The 21,481-nt window shown below is 40.4% G+C and overlaps 1 protein-coding gene across 2 annotated transcripts in view; it reads left to right on the forward strand.

Moving 5' to 3' along the window:
* The window catches only part of scara5 (scavenger receptor class A, member 5 (putative)), an 86,215-nt gene that overhangs the window by 11,105 nt on the left and 53,629 nt on the right, over nucleotides 1–21,481 (forward strand). The gene's annotated exons all lie outside the window — the stretch shown is intronic.

Genomic DNA, 21,481 nt, shown 5'->3' on the forward strand with positions numbered 1-21,481 from the left:
ATGTAGAATACCTTGGTTGAAGGATATTCTACCCAGAGACCCAGAACAAGATCTGATTGGTTGCTTTCTTTTCTAACACAAAACCACTGAAATGCGTAGTGCATGGTCCAAGAAGGAGAAACAAATCAACGTAACTCTGTAATATTACAGATCAACACAGATACGATTCTCATTTATTCATTTTACATACATTTTATTACATTTTATTTCTATAATTAAATGGATTTTTTTGTTTGTTTTATCCGAGTGTTCCAGGGTATTCTCTGAATACCTTGAAGGCCCTGACGGTTCGCCACTGATCCCCGGTGTGTCGAGGAACTCACAAAGTGTCCGAAAACCAAACTCTCTCTTTTCCTCCGTACCCAAATCTCTAAAAACGAGGGAACAACGGAGCTGATCCAGATTTGCGTCCGATATGACGTAATATCGGAAATGTGGACCCACGGCCCTATTAGAAAGTTGCTATCAGAAACAATGCCCGACTGTTTTGGACGTAATATGGTCTTTGTTTACATTAGCATCGCTAACACTAACCTGTACTGGAGAGAGCATGTGTTTAAAAAGCAGGAAATAAAAAAAGGAACTCACCTTGTGATAAACCCGCAAGAGAAAAAGCATTTGAACTCCATACTGTTTCAGAGATAATCCTTGATGTGGTTTGGAACATGATGGCGTTTAATCACGGCAGCATTTAGCTGAGTATCTCGTAGAATTCTGAGCAGGCACAAGCGCCCCTCCTTTTTTTTTTTTTTCAAGCTAAGGACCCCGAATCAGCAGTTTTCAAACAGGGCTGAAATAGAGGGATATGAGGGATGTCTAAAAATGCATGATCTGTTTGGTATTTTCAGCAAAACACGTCATAGACATGTTTTTATATATTTGTATATATCTGAGACCCATAATATATGCCTAAAAATAGCATAATAGGAGACCTTTTAAGGAGTAGAGGAGCTCTGAAAATACAAGAATGAATAGTTTCACGACTTCCTTAATGTGCATATTGGCCGTCTTTTGTTCTCAGAGTTCAGTTATGCAGATGACATCAGCCATTCCTCAAGGTTGAATTGCAAACAAGGACACACACATACACACATGACCCACTTATTCAATCCAAGGTTACACTCTTGGACGTGGTCTGAAACCTTACCCCCCTTTTTAAACTGTCTGTTATAGTTTAGCGTTGAGCTAACACACTGAATAAACAATCATATGAAGCCTAACCTAAACTTCAGTCATGTAAAAGTGCTGTTGGTGATTTTATTGACTTTCCTCAGTTGACATTTTTACTTCCATAGCTGTTGAAATGTGTGTAATATAACGTTTCAGGACCAGAAGTAGCACATATCTGAATCTATTAAACGCAACTTTGTAGTAAATTGTGAAATAGTTGTTTTTGTAGTTCTTTACAACTGTTTTCTTTGCCTCCTGAGCGCTGAGTAAGTGTGATGGGTTTAAACTTGTTTTCTAAATATATCACAGTTTGTTTGAAGCATGACAAGCTTGACTTTTTAGAGGGTAACATAAAAGAGAGGGTAGCGATAAAGCGCGACGGTTCCATATTTCTTTGTGCTGGATAGTTCCCATACCTCCTTAATGCATGGCTGTGGGAGTACCAGGTTTCAGTCTGCAGAGGAATGCACTCTACATGTATACACAAAGGCTTTTAAGAGTGAGGAAAAAAGACCATTACCTTTGGCCTGATTCTGCGAGATGAAAGCCATGATAATGCGGTTCAGTCTTAAAAGTTTATGCGGTTCATTTCACTGTTCAGCATTTCTTGACTGTAAGTCGAAAACTGTCAGAGAAGAACAGGAAGTACGGTTTAAAGCTTGAATGAAACTCAGTTTGATGATTGGATTTAGCATTTTAGCGTACAACCTGAAGGCATTTGGCCCAGATGTTATGCGTTTTGGGTTGTGACCAGTTTAAACTCTCCAATGGTAGCGTATTCACCATCATGACAGACTCACAGTTTAGGCCAAAGACTCATTGATGTTATAATCGTTCTTATGGTACCCTAAGCAAACTTAATCATTGCATTGTTCAGTAATACTTTGAAGAAATACTTGCAGATGTACAGTATATGCATTACATACGGGGAATGTCACATTTAGAATATACAAAATTAACCCAATGGACGGACCCAACAGACATTGGGGGCAAAACTATTTTTGTTGTCAATTGCACAAATGCACAATAAAGTATAGCAAGGTGTACTGCAAATTATATCAAATTGTACTTTAACCACTGATCAGGATTATCTTTGACTTATTATCTTTTTGTGGTTTTCACTGTTTGTCCATTGAATATAATATTTCAATGCGCTAATTACACAAAAGATTGGTTGAGCTTGTAGCTGTTTCTAAATAAAATTTGAAGCGTATTTTTTTTTGACATTGGAAGAAACTGTCTTAATTAAAGGTCCTCTTGCGTCCTCTGAAAAATACTTGATCTTTTCATGACCTTATGTTTAAGTTACAGTATATGCTGTTGAAGAGTGACAATTGGGATGTAAAATGGGAAAAACAACGAGACTTTGTTTAAAACTTGGGAATTGAGACAAAAAAAGATGCGCCTTTTTAGCTTTGAATGACTAATTCCTTAATTAGGGACCACTCACTGGTACATTATGTAATAAAGGAGGGAGCTATGTAATCCACTTAACCGTTAAAACATTTTCCTGAGCTGTAAGAAGAAGAAAAAAAGAACCACCCAGTCCCAAACACGTACAACTTCCAAGTCTTTGAAACATAACATGCCTCTCTGGTTGGCACCCAAAAAGTGGAACAGTAATGTGGAAATTTAGACTTGCGACCTATGGAAATTAGCATTAGCTTTTATTATGTAATTTCATTTGGTGTGTGACACAGTGGCGTAAGAAATTCCAGCGTCTTCAGAGCTTGTAGTTCCCTCTCCTCCTCCTCCTGGTTCATTTGGAAAAACCCTGGAGTGATGCCGGAGTAGCGTCATGGCCAAACCACTCGTGTGTGTGTGTGTGTGTGTGTGTCAGAATATTACCTTCTGCAAACCCTGCTGTGGCCTCCTTTTTAAATGTCCGCTCTGTTATTACAGTGGAGGAAGAGATGCTGATAGAGGTGGAGGGAAAGAAAGAAGCTGTACAGAACAATTAGGAAGGACGGTTAGAAAGAAATGAGCGACCCAGTAACATGTTGAGAAGATGTCTGGCTTCCCACCAGCAGGATCCTGGAGGAATCAACTGCTCTCACTAATCCTAATTTCATTTCAAGACTCTCTTGTCTCCGAGCCTCCCACTCTGTAACCACACGTCTGATGCCAGTGTTCCCAGGCAGAGATGTAGTAAGAGTTTGGAACGGCTTCAACGTCGTCACAGAGGTATTTGGTTATTTAGCGCTTTTAGATGAGGTTGTTTAAGAAAAGCAATCAGACTGGGCTTTTCAACTGGCCTCTCCTAAAGTAAATGCCGGCCATCCAAAAGCTAAGTGGCTCCAGCGTAACTGCATGGGAGGCCCCTTTGCTGCACACACACACACACACACACACACACACACACACACACACACACACACACACACACACACACACACACACACACACACACACACACACACACACACACACACACACACACACACACACACACACACACACACACACACACACACACACACACACACACACAGCGCCTGCCAGTTTTCCGATGTGAACACAGGTTCAATTCTGTGTTATCCACATTTGCTTTTTGTTTGAATTCTCACTTGACCTTTAGTTTTTTCCAGCTCTTACATTGCTTCTTTTGGGTTTCTCCCAACTCCATGGCTTGCCCAATGCACTCATACATCTATATTTCACAGGTAGGAGCCTCACCTTTGGCTGAAAACATCTCCATTAATGGCCTCATACCTATAATAGTGTTTTCTGTCAGTCCATTTGATCCTAAATCTTTGTTTTGGACAGATAAAAGAGGGAGAGTGATAAACAAAGGCAGAGTAGTTGAAACCAAGATGACAGAAGATGAAAAAGCCAGATGAATCCTGCTCTTTTCATCAGGCGTTTAAGAGCTGCCTTATCAGTACATTACTTCTACAAGCTTATCTGAATGCAGATAGGACAGAGCTCACAAGACTTGTCCCATGACAGCCAGTGTCAAAGCCTTGAGCCAAAACATAGACCTTTATCTTCTCAGAGGCGCCTGCTGTGGAAACTCTTGTCTCTGTACTCACTTGTTTTGACTGACGCAGCTCAAGAGGAGGGCCGTTAATAAAGACATGTTTGGTGTTTTTAGCAGTACAGCGACACTAGACAACTGTGCATGTTGACCGGGGAAAAGGGGGGGCATGATGTAACTTTTGAAGGCTTTAATTCCCAGAAACCCTATGGGCTGACCTCAGTTGGTACTTTAGGCGCTTTCACACCGCAGTACTTTTCCCACAAAGGTTCATGAGAACTTAGTTCATGAGAACTCTTTAGTTCTCATGAACTAAGTACAGATCGCGTTCACACCGGAATAAGTCCCTGGGGGAGGATTAGGCAAATGATGCCGCTGACGTCACGTCACGTCACTACTTCTTCTTCTTCTTCTTCTGCTTTGGGTTTACTGGCAGGCCGCAAAGAACTTCACGGCGTATAACTGCCACCCGAAGTCCCCGGCCGGAAGTCCCCGGAGTTGGGGACTCGCTTCGGTAGAAGCTGCTGGGACTCCCAGCAGCTTCTACTGAAGCCTTCCGAGTAAATCGCCAGAACGCCGACATCTCCTCATCTCCCATGTTTTCTTTTGTGTTGCCATAAATTAGTCTCTACATTTCTGCGCTGGGCTAATGCTAATGCTAATAATGCTAATGCGAGGATAATAAAATGGCGGCTTCACAAAACTTTTTGGGAGTTTTACGGGGCGTGGTTTGCAATCCGCCCAGCCAATCAGACATAGGAACCTTTTTCTCCCACAAAAGTACCTGCTCTCTAGCAGGGACGGAAAAGGGGGTGAAAAGGCTCTTTAGAACTACATTTTAGTTCCAGCTCTTTTTGGTGTGAACGCAACATTTCGGAACTAAAGTGGGAAAAGTACTGCGGTGTGAACGCGCCTATTGGTGAGAACCGTTTTACTTCTGCTGCTGTTTACACTTACAGATTGAGAACAGCTGGTTCTCTCTTAACCTCTCATGAACCGCCTTAAATGTGCGCTTCGTATGTAATGTACATGCGCCGGCCTGATATAGCAATTATTGCCTACACCGAGAAGTTTATGTTTTCCCTTTATTTGTGTGACTAACTGTTTGTCAGCTTGATTATGGAAGAAAAACTGACCCGCTTTTCATCAAACTTGGTAGAAGGGTGTTGCTTGAGCCGAGGAATATCCTCCTGAGTTTTGAAATAACTACATAACATTGAAAGTCATGTTGAAATTGAAATTGAACACAATTCGACACTATACACACAATATAAACCACACTTCGTCTTGGTGGCTTTTGATTGGTCCAAGTCACATGTGACACTCCATAAAGAGGTGAACTCTTCTTAACTTTTCCAAAAGGAAACCAGATGTAGAGTTTTGTTAAAAAAACTCTGACTTTTGAAATAGCCTAGAAAACGCCTGAGCCTTTTAAGATGTTTTCCACGAGTACATCCAAGGTATGCACTGAAGAACATTTTTGCACATGTAAAAATAATAGGTGAGGGATGTTGGACTCAAATAGGTTTGTTCTATATGTAATAAACAGAAATCTATAGAAATAGATGTTTACTTGCAAGTGTTTTTTCATGTTTAAAATTAGACTACAGTTAAACACTAAATTGAAAGTCATTTTGAGTCATTTTCACAATTTAATACAGAATAAACAATTTGTATTATTATTTGTATTATTGAATTATGCGAAAGGTACACACACTCAGTTATTTATCTTGTGTTGCTGCAGGGAAAACTCTTTTAAGCATTGGGTTCATACAACTCTTAATTGTATTAAATATTTCAACACATTCTCCCCTCATATTTCTTAGTATTCCTCTTGCGATATAAGAACCCTATTTTTCTGCAAAGGGCTGGGATGTTGTTCATTGCATTTTGGCAAGACATACAAATAGCTTGTGCTACATCTGGATCCAGTTCTCAGAATAACAGGTTGTGTAAAACACCCAACAAACGCATCTAATGGCCAGAGATTGGCCCATATATGGCTTTACAGACAGAGCTTGACTTAAACATGTCTGGGTGTTCAGGACAGGACGTTTAAACAGGATCAAAACATTTCATATAATGAGCTGAATGAGGATCTAACGGTCTATTACCAAAGATCATATAGGCACAATCGTCCTGGCTTCCTCCACAAAACAGAATCTAGTTTCTACCGACACCTGGATCATTTTACAGTCACGAGTATGGACATTAGCCAATTATGTTTACAGAGTTATTTTCCAGTGAACGTAAAGCGTTACCTGCATGCCTCTCTTCAACTTATAGGTGAACTGAGTCATGTTTTCCAGCAAACATGCGGCTCACAGGTTTGGCACGGTTGTGTTATTCTCCTCAGCCAGTGTGCTGGAAAACATGATGGTGGTGGGTTTGTTATTATTCTTCAAAGCCATCACATCTACAATGTGAGCTTGTGTTTCTCAGTGATAGGCACCAGGCATGTTATTGCCCAGCAGAAGTGGGCAACAGGCCCTGGGCTCTAAAACAGCTCGGGGTTATTTCAGTCTCTGGGCCATTATGTAGTAACTGGGTTCGGTCATTTGTTTTCATGATCTTTCTTCATCAACTTTCCTGCTGCCATGTTGGCTCTAATTAAAGCAGTTTAGTTCAGTGTTCTATTAATAGCAGTTGGTGTCAGTTAAACATTCCATTACTATAGCAACAACATGTTTTTTTTTCATCCGTCTTTCTGACAAATATGAAGAGTGTTTACTTTAACCCTCCTATTGTCTTTGTTCCCCCCCCCCCCCCCCCCTTACTTTGGTGTTTGCGGTCAAATTTGACCGGTCCTGTTTTAACTGCTATTACATTAACACAAAAACCATTAATCACCTAATTTCATTTAACACCCTTTCAAACTGTACATATTGTATCAGACTACTGGTATACATGAAAAACTGCAGTAAATATACAAAGAATAGACACTGAACATGTATTGTGTGTGCCAGGTGTGATCCATGTGGGGGGATGGGCACATAAGAGCGGGAAATGTATCAAATCGTTCTGTCTGTCTGTCTGTCTGTCTGTCTGTCTGTGTGTGTGTGTGTGTGTGTTCCGATCCGATCCGATCCGGATGGTTACTAATTCCTTTTCTTTATGGCGGTCATGTTTGACGGGGAACACCATGGTGTTACAAAGTTGACTAAATCATCCAAAATTCAATGAAAGTGGTGATCAGCAATTTATATGTTCAAATGTCTTCTGTGAAGGATATCATAAAGCCTGAATGCAATCGAATGTAAAACAAAGAAGTTATGATTGATGAAAGTAGTAAGGGGGGTTGAAGACGACACTAATATCCAGGTTCATATTAGTGCTCTTTATTGGGTTGTGTGTGGGAGAGAAACTCCTTTGTCGAAGGAACTTCTTCAAACTTTTTTTCCAAATACTGGTTTTATTGATTGAAAACATAAAATAGTAAAACAAGCAACAGAACAAACACAAAAACAGCTAATTCAGAGGCAATTAACTGTGGCTGTACCACAAAAGAGGAAAAGTTACACATCATTTTGCACATAAAAAGGTTTTGACATATGCCATAGTGAACTTGTTAGACCATTAAACATCCGCTCTTAATTTGTCGCTTTGACTGACAACCTTGGCATGATCTAATTGACTAAATCTAATGTTCTTGTATTTGTTCTGCCACATATCAAACTGTGGGAATGTCTCTGATTTATCGGTGTGGACAGAGAGTTGGCTGTCCTTCACTCTACCTCGCTCAGCTCATTATAAAAGACCTACGCAGTGAAACCAAATAAATGACCCCAAAAAGTTTACAACCTATGTCATTTTAAAAATTGCTGTGACTAAGTTCCTTGATCCAGACTTTGAGCAAAAAACAACCACACCTTCCAAACAAATGTATAAGCATTGGTTCTCACATCATTGTAATCTGGGTTGGCTGACCATATCATTCACTAAAGCCCTCTTGTTAAATGAATCCGTGATATCCAATCTTTTTGCTGTAATCTTTGCAATCTGAAGACTTCTGGCGTCCTCCTCTCTCTGTTGATTAAGACATTTCATACAGAAGGTTTGGGACAGTTTTGGAATATAACCATCTATTTTTGATCCAGCTCTGGAAGATATTATACTTTCCCTGTCATTAAAAAACCTGAAAGTACTGGGTCTGTGGGACCCTCACACTGTCAAGCCAAGGACATACTTGACCATGAGATAAAAACAATAACAGGCACATTTGAACAAAACCACAACCTTTAGATAACTTAAGGTCTTTTGAGGTTGTTTAAGAAACCACCATTTTTTTACAACATGATACCAGATAAAAACCTGTCTTGAATGTAGACCAGATGTGTGAGGCTAAGTTTGTCTGTGGAAAATCTGACACCACAAATTGCCACTCCTAGCAGCTTTTAAGAGGGACTTTAAAGGTCTTGAACCACACCCTTGTGTAAACAACCGAGGTGTTTCTGATCTCACTCTGTTTGTGTTCGACACGGGAGAGGAATCTCTTCTCCCCTGCCGGAGAGTAAATCCTCAATGACAGATGCTGAGCGTGTGCCAGGAGAGACATTTACTTTTTTATGTCCACATGCAAAGACACAGGAACCCTGACTCATGTTGAGTTCAAGTATGAATGCAATAAAAGCACTCATTTTGAGACTAAGCACACAATCATCACAGCCTTCAGCTGCATACTGACATGAGACACAAGAGCAACCACAGTTATGTATACACAGTCTTGCATATATTCAGACATGCACAACCCCAATATGCACATGACCTGACTGGCATTACACATTATTCATTGGGGGAGAAAAGTTATAGCTTTGTTCTCTCATTGTTTGTCTTTTTAAAAATAAATCATGCTTCACTTCCTCAAATCAAATACATTTAAGCTGCCCATCATTTATGTATTGTCATCAACTGGCAAAAACAAGCAATACAAATTATCCTCTTTTGAGAAGCCTTTGAGTTAGTACAGTGGAAGCCAATGGTGATTGTTACCACAGTATACGCTCTATGTCAATCACAAGCTGTTTACAGGTACACAAAATACATTTACCCTTCGATTAACAGCAAATGTTGAACATATAATATATAAAAAGATAGGTCAGCTTATGTTGAATGAACCTGCTCGGCCAACTGACTAGTCAAACTTTAAATAAGCAAGTAGGATGTATCTGTCACCTAAATGAAGTTTTGCGAGTCAATGTTAGCTAACTTAGCCAACCAACAAACCACCTAACGTTTCTGATCAGACGGGATTAGGCTGTGGTGATGGGATGTTCACAAAGCAGCAAAATCTAAGAGTGAGATCATTTTCTTCACTTAATCCAAGAGGTTAGGTGGTGCAGAAAGGCAGGAAATTTGTTTTAAATTACATGTTTTTCTTCTTGTGGAAAGACCCCCAGACCCAAGCCAATAACATATCTTGCCAGTTTTGCCCCCTTTTTCTTTTTTAAACATAACCAGGCGCCCATATAGACATGTATGTCACATGTACACACAGTCCCAGGGCCCCTAAACTGACTCTGAGAACATAAAGCCTTTCCTAATGAGTTTCTGCACTCTGGTTATGGCCCTTTCTGCAGAAAAGAGTCTGGAGAGGATCCAGCGTTCCCTGAAGGAGTCCCATCATCACACACACACACACACACACACACACACACACACACACACACACACACACACACACACACACACACACACACACACACACACACACACACACACACACACACACACACACACACACACACACACACACACACACACACACACACACACACACACACACACACACACACACACACACAGAGCTAGAAAAGAGAGGTCCAAAAGTCAGTGGAGAGCCTCATTCAAGCAGTCAAAGTCAAATACAGGTCATTAACATGTCAAGACTAATTAGACCAGAGCTCATTCTCTCTCTCTCTATCTTTCTCTCTCTGTCTGGTTGTTTTAATGCTGCAAATATTTTTTATCATGTCTTTAATATTGTTTATTCAATCAGTACAGAAACATCGCAATAAATGTCGTAGTTGGTTTTTAGGGGACATTTTAAGCATGGGTTATGGCCAAGATTACTCAAAGTTGAGAACAACGTACCAAATGCTAAGACGTTAAGTGTTAATGATAAAATGTTAGCATTCTAGCAAGCTAAGCTAAAATGGTTAACATGTTAAACAATATACCGGCTATACCTCAGCATGTTAGCCTTGTTACAGTTAGCCTCGCTTACTTGTGATACTATCAAATATATTTTAAGATACAGCGTAAATCGTGTGTGTGTGTGTGTGTATATATATAACTCGTCTCTTTATGTGGACGCTTTGTTCCTCCATGTGAATCAACAATTATCCGTTTTAAAGGGGTAGTTTCTGAAACCCGGAGATTTTGCATCCATCATTAGTTTCTACATGAAGTTTAAGTCTTGCTCATTTAAACTAATGGCATAAAAAGTGATGACCGAAAATAAATTGTACTTATGTTAACTTTGCTTTGTTGATTATTTTCTTACCTTTTTATATCAATAAAACCATTCTAATCCCACAGCTCAGAGTATCCAGCTGACACCCTTGCTTTGAACCATAACAAGTTGTAAATGATTACAACATGCAGCTTGATGCCAAATAAGGTAATGAGATGCAATGAAAGTTGAACGCTGCAGTGCGTAAATAACTCCAGCTTCACTGATGCAGCTCTCTATAAACAACTACACGATGTTGTTCAATCTCCAGAGGAGGGGGGGGGGGGGGGGGGGTTCAAGAGCACAATAGCAGGCGCCTAAATTAGTTTTTGTTTTTCTAGCAGACTAATTACCAAACAACAGACTTGCAAGACACTGGGCAGGCTGAGTCACACACACACACACACACACACACACACACACACACACACACACACACAATGTATACATCACATCAGGGGACATTACATTGACTTACATGCTTTTCCTGGAGACTTATCCTAACCTTAACCATAACCAACACATGCCTAACCCTAACCCTAAACCTAACCAAGTCTTCACCCTAAAATTAATGATTCCCCTCATGGGGACCTCCAATTTGTCCCCATAAGGGAGGCGAGTCCCCACACGTGACTGTGTAGACAGATTTAGGTCCCCACAAGTATAGTAATGCTAGGCCACACACACACGCACACGCACACGCACACGCACACACACCTCTAGAGTGAGTAATTAAGCTCAGTACAGTCCAATGGAACGTACATTACAAAACTGAGTGCTGGTTAGTTTCCAACTGTGTTTGTTGGGATGAAAACTTTGAACTGAAGAATTGACCAAATGATGGAAATGCAGGTAGCATTAGTTTAGTCCGTGGAGACTTGGCTTTGAAACCAGAAGGTCGCCGCCGGTTCAAATATCACAGCGGACCAAGTATGGAGTGGTACCTGGAGGTGCCCTTGAAATCCTCCCCAGGTGCTGCATGGTATTTAACAAACGCTCATATTAAATGCAGAGTTAAAATGTTACTATGTTGGCTCAAAGCTAAATTGGCGAACAAATTTAAATGTTGCGCCATAAGGCTACCATTAAAAAAAAACTGCACAACTTACATTTCAATGTGAAAAAAGCTCCCCAAAATGTTGGATGTTGCATGTGAGAGGATACTCAAAGCTTTAATCTGTTTCTTGCGTCATCAGTATGTCACATTAACCAAAGCATGTCAGATTTGATGGCTGGTTTGCTCCATCAAAGGAATCAGTTGTACTGCTTTGTTTGCATTCATGTTCTGTGTACTTTATGGCTGCTGTAAATCAGCTGGCTCCACAGCTCTGAGGCAAACAGATAACCCCGTGCTTCTCAAAACATCAACATGTTTCTGTGATAAACAAGTCAGGCACGGAAACATACAAGAAAACTATACAATTGTATATTTACAGTAAGTTTAACAGCAAGAGTCAGGGTCCACACTTAGAAATCAAACAAAAACCCCACCGCTGTCACTTCATTTGGACATTCCTGCAGAGATACAGCTGGCTCTCACACACACACACACACACACACACACACACACACACACACACACACACACACACACACACACACACACACACACACACACACACACACACACACACACACACACACACACACACACACACACACACACACACACACACACACACACACACACACACACACACAGAGCTAGAAAAGAGAGGTCCAAAAGTCAGTGGAGAGCCTCATTCAAGCAGTCAAAGTCAAATACAGGTCATTAACATGTCAAGACTAATTAGACCAGAGCTCATTCTCTCTCTCTCTCTCTCTTTCTCTCTCTGTCTGGTTGTTTTAATGCTGCAAATATTTTTTATCATGTCTTTAATGTTGTTTATTCAATCAGTACAGAAACATCGCAATAAATGTCGTAGTTGGTTTTTAGGAGACATTTTAAGCATGGGTTATGGCCAAGATTACTCAAAGTTGAGAACAACGTACCAAATGCTAAGACGTTAAGTGTTAATGATAAAATGTTAGCATTCTAGCAAGCTAAGCTAAAATGGTTAACATGTTAAACAATATACCGGCTATACCTCAGCATGTTAGCCTTGTTACAGTTAGCCTCGCTTACTTGTGATACTATCAAATATATTTTAAGATACAGCGTAAGTCGTGGGTGTGTGTGTGTGTGTGTGTGTATATATATAACTCGTCTCTTTATGTGGACGCTTTGTTCCTCCATGTGAAACAACAATTATCCGTTTTAAAGGGGTAGTTTCTGAAACCCGGAGATTTTGCATCCATCATTAGTTTCTACATGAAGTTTAAGTCTTGCTCATTTAAACTAATGGCATAAAAAGTGATGACCGAAAATAAATTGTACTTATGTTAACTTTGTTTTGTTGATTATTTGCTTACCTTTTTATATCAATAAAACCATTCTAATCCCACAGCTCAGAGTATCCAGCTGACACCCTTGCTTTGAACCATAACAAGTTGTAAATGATTACAACATGCAGCTTGATGCCAAATAAGGTAATGAGATGCAATAAAAGTTGAACGCTGCAGTGCGTAAATAACTCCAGCTTCACTGATGCAGCTCTCTATAAACAACTACACGATGTTGTTCAATCTCCAGAGGAGGGGGGGGGGGGGGGGGGGGGGGGGGGGGTTTCAAGAGCACAATAGCAGGCGCCTAAATTAGTTTTTGTTTTTCTAGCAGACTACTTACCAAACAACAGACTTGCAAGACACTGGGCAGGCTGAGTCAACACACACACACACACACACACACACACACACACACACAACATGTATACATCACTTCAGGGGACATTACATTGACTTACATGCATTTTCCTGGAGAGACTTATCCTAACCTTAACCATAACCAAACACATGCCTAACCCTAACCCTAAACCCTAACCAAGTCTTCACCCTAAAAGTAATGATTCCCATCATGGGGACCTCCCAATTTGTCCCCATAAGGGAGGCGAGTCCCCACACGTGGACTGTGTAGACAGATTTAGGTCCCCACAAGTATAGTAATGCTAGGCCACACACACACACACACACACAAACACACACACACACACACACACACACACACACACACACACACACACACACACACCACACACACACACACCACAAACACACACACACACACACACACACACACACACACACACACACACACACACACACACACCCACACCTCTAGAGTGAGTAATTAAGCTCAGTACAGTCCAATGGAACGTATATTACTAAACTGAGTGCTGGTTAGTTTCCAACTGTGTTTGTTGGGATGAAAACTTTGAACTGAAGAATTGACCAAATGATGGAAATGCAGGTAGCATTAGTTTAGTCCGTGGGGACTTGGCTTTGAAACCAGAAGGTCGCCGCCGGTTCAAATATCACAGCGGACCAAGTATGGAGTGGTACCTGGAGGTGCCCTTGAAATCCTCCCCAGGTGCTGCATGGTATTTAACAAACGCTCATATTAAATGCAGAGTTAAAATGTTACTATGTTGGCTCACAAAGCTAAATTGGCGAACAAATTTAAATGTTGCGCCATAGGCTACCATTAAAAAAAAACTGCACAACTTACATTTCAATGTGAAAAAAAGCTCCCCAAAATGTTGGATGTTGCATGTGAGAGGATACTCAAAGCTTTAATTAACTGTTTCTTGCAGTCATCAGTATGTCACATTAACCAAAGCATGTCAGATTTGATGGCTGGTTTGCTCCATCAAAGGAATCAGTTGTACTGCTTGTTTGCATTCATGTTCTGTGTACTTTATGGCTGCTGTAAATCAGCTGGCTCCACAGCTCTGAGGCAAACAGATAACCCCGTGCTTCTCAAAACATCAACATGTTTCTGTGATAAACAAGTCAGGCACGGAAACATACAAGAAAACTATACAATTGTATATTTACAGTAAGTTTAACAGCAAGAGTCAGGGTCCACACTTAGAAATCAAACAAAAACCCCACCGCTGTCACTTCATTTGGACATTCCTGCAGAGATACAGCTGGCTCACACACACACACACACACACACACACACACACACACACACACACACCACACACACACACCCACACACACACACACACACACACACACACACACACACACACACACACACAGTTGTGACCCTGACCAAACCATCAGAAAAAGTACACTTCTTTTCACGACAAATTCAACAGCTCTGTTTAGAAACTATATGTATTTAACACCAAGTATAATGATTTGGTTTAACAGTGATGTGTGCTGTGCCAAAGCTGCAGAATCAGGCGATAAATGCTGAAAATCAAAGAAATCATATTTGTAATGATGGACAGATTGAATGTGACGCCAGCGGTTTAACAAAAATAACTTGCCAAATAGAATCGTGAGAGTTTGACAGACAACATTCTTTATTTTCTGAGTGGTCTCCTGTTTATAAATGCATTTATCTTCGGTTCCTAGTCCAGGCTTACAACAACCAAAGTACATTCTTGCTCTGCAGCTGGTGTGTGTGTGTGTGTGTGTGTGTGTGTGTGTGTGTGTGTGTGTGTGTGTGATAAATAATGTCTACTAGCTGTCAATTTAATCTGATGTCATTTTAATGTCCAGTTATTGTCGTGTCCACTGTTGTGTAAAAATGTTTTAATATGTGAAACATTTGTCTACAGTTATACAAGCTTTACTTAGATAGATTGCAGCTTGAGTAGAAAAGCTGGTTAAGACCCATGAAAGTTATATCAACAAAACAGAAATACTAGTTTGTTATTTTCAGCTCTGTTGCTTTTCAGCATTTTACAGCACATAGTTTGGGTTTTACTGCCCACAACTTTACTGTTTTGGCTCACTCATCGGCATATGTTTCCGCAAGAAAACACGTATATCAAAACAAATATGACTTTATGTTACCTAGCACCGAACAGCTGCAAATTAAATGGCTAGTTGTTGAACACAGTACCCCATGTTTTATGTATAGAAAGTAGAATATAGTGTTTAATATTGTTTTCAGTCATATCACCTTAACCCGGGGTTGGATAGGCCTTTTGCAGGGATCCACTTAAAATGACCTAATGGCTACCTTTTTGAAGTGATCTCAGGGAAAGCAGGTTGTTTCTGGTCTGGTTTTAAGTTCCTTTAATTTCATTCTCATTTCCTGCTGGAAGACTTCAGTTCACAGAAAGACTCTTTCTTCTTTATTTCCTCCCCTCCTTCCTGCCTGGCATCCCATCAAAGTGAAGTGGGATGTTGGTCAGTTTCTGTCTAGGGTGACTGGTGTTGCTATCCCTCTGACTTTTCCCCTACATTAAAACACAATGTTTGGTCCATTATGGGGTCAACATCTCACTTTGTTGTCATTATAATAATTACTATATTAAGAGTTTTAAACAATGGTTGCCATACAAATATGAGAGCTGGTATGTCTCCATTACAAACAGAACGTAAGTGAATACCATTGATTGCAGACACATATGGTAAATTAGCTATTTTTAACTGAGAACCAGCTGTTTTAATGTTCCTCCAGGTTGGTATTTTTCTCATCCTCCTCCCAGGTCAGATCAATTTCACCTCTGTCTGGTTATTATACTGAAACGGTTTGTAGAGTTTCAGTACATGGCGAATGGTGATGTCGTTTAAGCTTTTTACGGAGACGAGTAAAGTCGTTCAAGAACTGCACAATATCATAATGTGACGGGCACACATTCAGTCAGAATCCAAGCTTTAATGTAGAAAAGGTCAAAGTAGAGGTGTAACAAATCCAACTGTCTTCATTTTTCAATAAATCCAAATGCTATCAGACATTACTGAACAATGATACTGGTGAAACAAACAAACTTCAATTTCTTCAATTCAAAACTGGATATTCCTTGTTTTTAAGGAACGAAGGCCAAAAATGTTTGGAACCACCAACCTCTTCAACATGTTTAGATTTTAATCAGCACTTTTGGTACTAGGGATGCACGATATTGGTTTTTTGAAACCGATACCGATAACTTCCTGCTTCTCAAGACCGATACCGATAACCGATAATAATATAATATATATATTAAATGTACCTGTAGTTTTTGCACACCTGGTGGTAAAAAAAAGACTAGTAGTGAGCAAATGACATGAGCATTACTACTATGAACAAAACAAAGCCAAGAACAGTTTTGACTCTTCAAAGTGACCATATTTATTTTCCCAAATAAAGTGCCTTTTTCAAAAGCCTCGTCGATAGGTAAAAGCCCCGGTGCCTTTGCAGCTGGCTTTGGATTTGCCGCTAGTTTAGCAGCGCAGGCGTCTTCGTACGCTTTTAACACACATCTTAGCGATGGCGATGTTTCAGATGACTAATCAGGTTTGAAGTATTATAGCTCGTTGCCTTTTTCCCTCCTCGTGGAACTTCTGCATTTGTTAATACAAATAGCAAGCGAACTATCTAACTCTGAAACTTTGAAATAGTCCCATACTACCGGCGACATGTTTGTTTACTGTCCTGGCTTCACGGCCGCACACCATTTACGTCACAGCCAGGCATGAGTTAGGGAGCGCTGGATTTGTGAAGAACTCCCCTCTTCCTAAACCACTAATACCACAGTACTGGCAAAACGGGAGGAGCCGAGTGAAAAACAAGCGCCCCTCATCCCAATCCACCCTGCAGTATTTTTTTCTTTTTTTTTACCCCAAAAATATATTGTATATTATCAGGGCTATTAATACTGTTATCGGGTTTATCGGGATGACGTCATAATTCCTAATATCGGACCGATAATTATCGTGCATCACTAATTGGTACATCTTGATAAGCCCGCAAATTCCTGCTTTGTTCAGAAGGGTCATTCCAGGTACTCAGTGAACCCGACTCATCACACGAGGACTGTTTGTTCTGGCGTTTTATTGTTTCTGTGTTTGGGTTGGAAGATTGCGGCATGTTTGCAGAAGCTTGATTTCAACAAGATGTTCTGGTAAGCATCGAATGAAAACCATCTCCATCAGTGGCTTATCCTTTACGGCTCACGTCTGAAGGAGCTCAACATCAGAGGAGGAGGTTGAGCTCTATCATCTGACTCCTTCATGGAGGTCCAGTGATGAAAGACCTGCGAATTATGCTGGATAAATGGACATATGTAATTAAAGTAATAATATTTACGTTCTCTTCATTTTGTGAGCAACAGTTGTGGTGAGGTCAAAACACCAAACACTAGCACACAAAGAAACTCAAACTCACCAGTCAAAGTTAGTTTAACCCTTTAAACTTGTATATGTTTTACAGATGGTTCAAGGAGAACGGTTTATTCTTAAATAAACTTGGTTTTAGTGAATTGTGATGACTTGAACTAACAATATGAGTAAGTCTATTTGTATATACAGTCTTTTAAAGCTAAATTAGTTGCTTTCTCTCCTTGGTAACACACACACGCTTTCAATTAAGTAAGGTTATTAAGAAAAGCCTCTGAGCTAAAGAGGGAGATTAGTAACCATGGGTGCTGCTCCTGAAGTCAGTGCACTGCAACTCATTTGACTTTTATTTAACACAACACAGCGATAATGAAAGACGTGTTATCAAAGGGATGATGATGTTAAACACAATCCATACACCATCTCCTGTCCTTACTACAATTGATAAAGAATAAGTAAGAATGTGTGTACACTGAAACATCTACCTCCCACCACCACATCCATATGGCTCTAATTCAACATTAGATTAAACTTTAACGATCCCATAAGGAGATTGAGTCATACTTTAACAACAGTAAATATCATAAAATAAGTGTATGCAACATAACAAAGGGATTTATGGCACAGGGAAATGTAAACTTCAGATTAAAACCAGAAATATGATTGTAAAGTCAGTAACAAGGGCACTGAATTTACTACATCGGACTTGTAGGAAAATCCAAGTTGTGTTTTATATTCGGCAGCTCTAATGTTATATAGATGTTTTGTATTTGTGTGCTCCGTTTATTTTTACATTAACACACATTGTGGATGTCTAGGAGCTATGCTATTTACACAGTGTCCGTAGCTAACAATGCTATTTACACACGGTGTCCGTAGCTAACAATGCTATTTACACACGGTGTCCGTAGCTAACAATGCTATGTACACACGGTGTCCGTAGCTGACAATGCTATTTACACCCGGGCTACACTTTAGATACTGTTTTGGATGTATATGTATCTATGTAAATGTTTCTTTGATAACTTCATTACCTTGGCTAAATTAGCTGCGTTAGCTAATTTTAGAAGAAGTGTGCGTATTGGACCATGTAATTTGAATTATGCAAACAGTGAGAAAACATAACTTTGTTGGTAAGGGTATATTTTGTGTTTAATGTATCTTACTTTTTATATTTGTATCATAAAGATGTTGCGCGCCTCTGGACCGTCGTGAATCCCCCTTTTGCGCGTAGGCGTTTCGCTTTACGGCATGAAGTGACGATGTTTACAGCCTCATCCCAATACCCCTCCTCGACTCCTCTCTTCCCCTCCTCCGGGACTTGACCCGGAAATCGATCAAGACACGCCATGTTGAAGGACGTCCCAATAGCTGAAATGCACACGGAGGGGTGCGTGAGGAGACGAAAGGGAGGATACACGCAAGCAGACTACGCGGAAGTGTTTTCACTACTCGCGTATAAAAGCCCCGCCCCCACCTTCACAGCTGGTCGATTTCAACAGAGGAAAACCGACAACTGGAAGATGAGTGGAAAAGCGTCACATAAATGTATAAGTGCTCACAGCTCCGTGGGAATTATTATGTGCAATTCATTTCTAAAAGGCTTTCACATTACTATAATTACATTTTTATTTAAATGTAGGCTACATTTTACACCAAAACGGAACACAAAAGCAGGACCAACCATCATACATTGAATTCCTTGACTAACAAGAGAAAGATTCATTCATTTAAATAAATATTTAACAACAAATGGGCCGGTTCTAAGGGTTATTCAGTTAAGCCCGACGAGAGGGGATACAGCTGGGCACATGTCATCATTAACAGACGTCGTTTAAGAGTGACGTTTGAGTGAACGAGGACATCCCAATTAATACCTGAGGACTCCTCTGTCCTCGCGTCACCTCCTCGTGTCTCTCGCTCGCATCTTACGGAGGAGGAGCTAAGACGCAAGGAAGGGAAGCGAGTGAGGGAAAGGAGGAGTCTAGGAGGGGTATTGGGATGAGGCTTATGTTTTTTTTGGGGTGGGTGTAAATAGCCATATAGCTGCCTATTTTCACCCTGGTGCAAATAGACACTCCGATGTTTTATTTGGACAGCACACACACACACACACACACACACACACACACACACACACACACACACACACACACAGTTGTGACCCTGACCAAACCATCAGAAAAAGTACACTTCTTTTCACCACAACAACTGACACGTTGAATTTTCTGTTTAAACATTTCTGCCGGGATGGGAGTGAGAACGTGTTGCACACACACACACACACACACACACACACACACACACACACACACACACACACACACACACACACACACACACACACACACACACACACACACACACACACACAGAGATAAAGAAATAAATGAAGTCACCATGTTGTCTGGCGTCGCCCACAGAGCAATGCAGCTCTGATAGACCTCTGTGTGTGTGTGTGTGTGTGTGTGTGTGTGTGTGTGTGTGTGTGTGTGTGTGTGTGTGTGTGTGTGTGTGTGTGTGTGTGTGTGTGTGTGGTGTGTGTGTGTGTGTGTGTGTGTGTGTGTGTGTGTGTGTGTGTGTGTGTGTGTGTGTGTGTGTGTGTGTGTGTGTGTGTGTGTGTGTGTGTGTGTGTGTGTGTGTGTGTGTGTGTGTGAGAAGGAACTACAAAAGGGAGAACATCAGACAGAAATACAAAAAAGCATTGTACAAGGAATACACAGCCATCCAGATCCCATCTTCCTAAGGTCAAATGAACATGAAAACACACACACGAGGAACAGAACAAGTGTTTTATTGTTTCAAAACGTATAAATATTCAAAGAAAAGAAGAAAACAATAACGGAAAAAGCTTGAAGACTAGCAAACATGGATGCAAACAATGCAATAAATATGATGTTTAAAGAAAGAGCTTTGTAAATATTTAAAAAAGTGGCTTTGAACATGGTTGTTAGGTCTTATGGAGGCAATGTGTTTGAATGGAAAACCTTATGCAGTCGCACTGATCACTTGAGCCACTGCATGAGGATAATTTGAGACAGGAACACTATGTCCAAAATCTATCAAGACAAAAATATGTGGAATTGACTATCATGTTGTTGGTGAAACATTTGAAGCACGTACGTACACTGTAGTATCACTACTTTACTCCTTCAGCTACCTTTAACATACTCAATACTGGGATTTACATTTAGTCAAACATGTCATGTAAAAGACTAGCTTTTGGCAAGCTTTTTCACTAATAGTCCTTTTTGTTTATTGGTTGTTTGTTTACTGAAATTCCAACCATTTTCAATGAGGACAAAATGTTGCAAATCATGTGTTTTTTCACTGCAAACTAATCTTATTTTGGCTAAAACAATAATGCAGAATCCACCCACATTACACACTGAGGCCCAGCTGTTGCGTTGGATGCCTCCCAGCATTTGATACTTGAGTGGAAAGTGTTGTCGTCTGCACAGAAGAGCTTAAAGACCATGAAGCTGTACATTTGGGACTAATTGCTTCTGAGTCTTGCTGCCATGTCAGTATGTGTGTGAACTAAAGAGAAAAGGATAGGCATGTGAATGGAAAAGACAATAGATGACTTTCCCATCTTACAGAGAGCTTTGAAATGGATTTGTCAGGCATGCGTATCTTCTTTCAGTCATTTCCCATCATGCTCGCCTGAAGTCACAAAACACTCACCTTGTAGATTCATCACTGTAACTTAACAGCAGTCT

Source organism: Gymnodraco acuticeps, unplaced genomic scaffold (assembly GCF_902827175.1).
Source record: "Gymnodraco acuticeps unplaced genomic scaffold, fGymAcu1.1, whole genome shotgun sequence".
Taxonomy (NCBI): domain Eukaryota; kingdom Metazoa; phylum Chordata; class Actinopteri; order Perciformes; family Bathydraconidae; genus Gymnodraco; species Gymnodraco acuticeps.